Here is a 4,204-nt window from a genome sequence, read left to right as displayed (position 1 = left end):
CTTTGTCAGGAGCTTTAGATTTACAATCCCTTTTGTAGTGCCCTTCCTTTCTGCATTTCCAGCACACCACCTTACAGGTTTCCTTGGAGATTTAGATCTCCCACTTGATGACTTATTTTTGTTTCTGTTATAGAACCGTCCTCGTACAGACAAGGCATCGCCATTCTGGCTCTCCATATTTTTCCATCTCATCTCCTCCGTCAGCAAGGATGGGACTATTTCATCAAACTACAAGGCAGTTGCATTGCTACCTATTGCAATAACCAGACTATCCCACGAATCTGGTAGATAACACAAAAAACTGATGCACTTATCTTCATCTGAAATTTTAATATCAACAGATAATAACTGAATTACCACAGTGTTAAATGCGTTCAGATGTTCTGTCACCAAGTCTCCATCTTTCATCCTCAGGTTATACAACTTTTTCCGTAGGAACAGTTTATTCACCAAGGAATTAGATTGGTACAAAGTCCCTAACTTGCCCCATAAAGCCTTTACTATAGCTTCCCCTGATACATTCAACAATACTGAATTTGAGACACACAATCGTATTGTGCTCTTAGCCTTCCAATCCAACTTCTGTCATTCTTCATCAGACACTCCCGTTGGTTTAGTATCTGGATCTACTGCGACCCACTGATCTTTATCCACCAACAGATCCTCTATCTTGAGTTTCCATAACTCAAAACTCTGACCATTAAATTTCTCGATCTCTATATTTCCACTGCTCGCCATCGTCTTTCACCACCAGAATCGATCCTACAAATCTCCCACTGAACAGGGTCTGCCACAGGCCCAAGCAAAACCTCTCAGCAACAAAGGCATCCCCTTGAAGCCAAAACAACTCTGATACCAAATGTAGGTTTTAACCCTGTACAGAAATTACCTGCATATGAATTCTAAAACACAGAAAGTAAACAATGCGAGAGCATAACACATAAAACACATATACACAGAGATTTTCCCCTAGATCCCAAAACCAATACTACCAGCTTGATTTTTCATTATGTTCCTTTCATTGTTACAATACATATTTATACATGCCGAAGTCTCCAATACCATGGACTGAAAACCATCGCGTCCAAAACCATGGACCGAAAACCATTGCATCCAAAACCATGTGCGAAAAATCATGCACAAAACCATAGGTAGGTCCGCCCAGCCTAATATAGGGTCCAAAAACAAAATTTTCCAGGGAGCTACCCCAGACCCCATAGAGTGGGGTTACCTGCACCCCTCAAACCCCTTGTGACCCCCCTCACTATGCAATTGGCGCAACGAAGGGGGGGCTCTGCCCCCCTTCTAATCCCCCCGTTAACTATGTGGGCTAGTCATGGAAAGAATATAACACCACCCAATAGGTGAGCAGCTGTAGGAACAAGAACTTGCTCTACAGGATGAACCATTAGTAGAATAGATGGACATGGAGATGGAGTAGATGCAACAAGATCAGGATACTGACCTCATGCCAAAAGAAACCAAGGTCACTCCATAAGCTTCACTAGCTCCAACCATAGAGAAAGTCTCGAGTGAACAAGGGGATACCATTCTCCTTGAGGACCATCCAGGAATAGAGATGTACAACATAGCCTTTGATGAGTCACAACACAAAGTTGTACAAGCATGTAGAGCGTGCACCCCGGTTGAGCATGCATCACCTACACACTTTGAATAATGCATGATTGTGTCAGATGTATGAAGACATCTAGCCGCCTTGGTCGATGCTACAAAGGCTTATGTCGAAGCCACAAGCTTGAGTGTTAAGTTCTCGATAGCAGAAAACGAGTGCATGGCTAAGGAATTGCAAGAAGCCACGTAGACAGAGGAATAATCAACAAGATCTACCATATTAGAGATGAAGAAAGCCATACTCATTGAAGTATCATCTCTTGAGACAGTCATGCGGGGACTGTATGATAGGTTCGTCACCGTGCACAAGGAAGTTGTTCATCTACATGGTCATTAGCAGTGCTGCACCAAGATAGCACAAATGCGCACAGATATACATGTCATTGTTGATCATGTACATACATGGAAATTGAGGTACAAGGGAGCCCCACTTCACTTGCACAAGATGATGAAGCCACAGGTAGATTTGGACAAAGCATGCATCCGGAGTCTGATCTGAAACTATGAGGAACTCCTGCCTCTCATCACCAGTGTGGAGGCTTCATATACATGGTTGTACAAGAATTTAGATGTTGTGGTGAGAAAGTATGACACTGTGTCAATTGGCACACTCACCGAGGCCAAAGAGAAGAACCAGGTCACATTGGAGCTCGATGCGTACTTTGATCAGTTTATTCTCACGACCACCAACAAAGATCTGCAAGCCAGCATAGATAACATGCATATGTACATCGCCGATCTAAATTTGCTCTGGACTAAGCTGCATATGTTACAAGACAAGTTGGATAGAGGTTCCAAATCAGTGTACACGGAAGTGATGGAGGCAAGAGGTCATTTCCAGAAAGACATCATCAAAGAGTACGCGGACACCATTGCGAACTACCAAGCATGGCATCAGTTCATCACTGAGGATCACGAAGAGGAGGTTGATGAGATGGTCTTTCCACAACCATCCGAGTTTTAGTGTTGTCTTGTTTGGATGACTCAAGCCATTTGTCCACATGGGTATATGTGGAAAATGTATCATTTTTGTAAACATGATGTAAAGTGAAATTCCAAATGTCATTAGTGGAATACAAACAATCATAAGTAATGTAAAGAGTTATTTAATGAAGTTGAAGAGTCATGAGGGTGGTCCAAGAGTCACAAAGGGGAATGTTGAGGGTCACCCCACCCTTTGTTATAAATAGAACCTCATAACTCGTAGGAAGTTCGTTTGGGAGCCAAGATTTTGCTAGGCATTTCTTAGAGAGGGTTTGGAGAGTATTGTGATGAGCCTTGGCTTCTCCATAGTGTAGAGCGAGTTGGTCTCTTTGGCGGAGCAGGCAGTGATGACTGTAACATTCCACTATTGGGGCTAGTGGCTTTCATGATTATATGTATGGATGTAACTATCACTTTATATAATATAACAGGGCCAACAGGTTTCATGCATATGTTGTTATTGTAGTTTGACTATTCTGGTTACTTTAGTAATGTATGTAGTTCTACTTATGCATTGATGTATGGACTATTCCGTATGTGATTGTATGAATCTTATTGAGCCATGTTGTTGGTTTAACTCATCACTTTGGATTTTCAACTATTCTGATTTCTAGTTTGTGATGTCATTCATCTCATGTGTTCCTTTCAGAATGCGTACTATTACAGGCTTCTAAGGGGCACACTTCCTTTCTCCCCCATGTGTTAGAACCTCCCCACACGTCTCTCTTGACTTGCTGCAAGGTCACACACTTGCTTCCTACAAGGATATATTTCTTACCTTTGTGCGTTATCACAATCAAGGCATAGCTTTACTACCCACTTTTGGGACTCCTACTCCAAACGGTGTGAGGTCTAGTTGGGACTTCTTACCCGGGAGATCCCCTGACATGTTGGTGGGTCTAGCACCGTCAACACATCCATATATTTTTGGTTAAAGGGTCTGAGACCTGATTGAAAGTTAGGATACTCTTCTCATTTAGGAAGGTCACTCGATCATACGGGAGACGAAATCCTTCCCCTGCATCAAACCAAGGATCCATGCCAATTCTAACTGGCATGCCATCACCAACCTTCCATGAAACGTCTTCCTCAATAAGTGAGAAGGAGGTTGTAATTTCCTTCCATATAACTGACACATTAGTATGTGGCTTGTTAGGATTTCTAACCCATCCCTCAATGGTATCTGGTAGATCTACTTCATGTGTACTACAATCATCTAAAGACTATTTGAAGAGCGAATACTCCACCTAGATTTTGTTGCGAAAGCCTTGAAAAAAAGGGGTATTTTTCATTCCCCATCCCCCCTAGCCTTTGGAATGGTAAGTCTATCCCATTTTAGATAGGGTGCAACATACATGTCCTTTGTTCCTGCCCACAGAAAGCATAGACACATCTTTCGTAATTTCTCTGGCACTCCTTTGGGAATCCATGAGAGTGACATCTAGTATATGAGGATAGCTTCTAGTACATATTTGATGAGGACTACAAAAACCTCCTTAGAAAGCCATTGAAAGATTTAGGTTTTTAACATTTTTTTTAGCTTTACTAGTAGTTTGTTCCAACTGGATTTCTGGTAAGATTATGGCCT

This window comes from Pinus tabuliformis, chromosome 2_2 (genome assembly GCF_031772625.1).
Source record: "Pinus tabuliformis cultivar Carrire ecotype Pingquan chromosome 2_2, CPIR1, whole genome shotgun sequence".
NCBI lineage: Eukaryota > Viridiplantae > Streptophyta > Pinopsida > Pinales > Pinaceae > Pinus > Pinus tabuliformis.
This window is presented reverse-complemented; position numbering follows the sequence as displayed.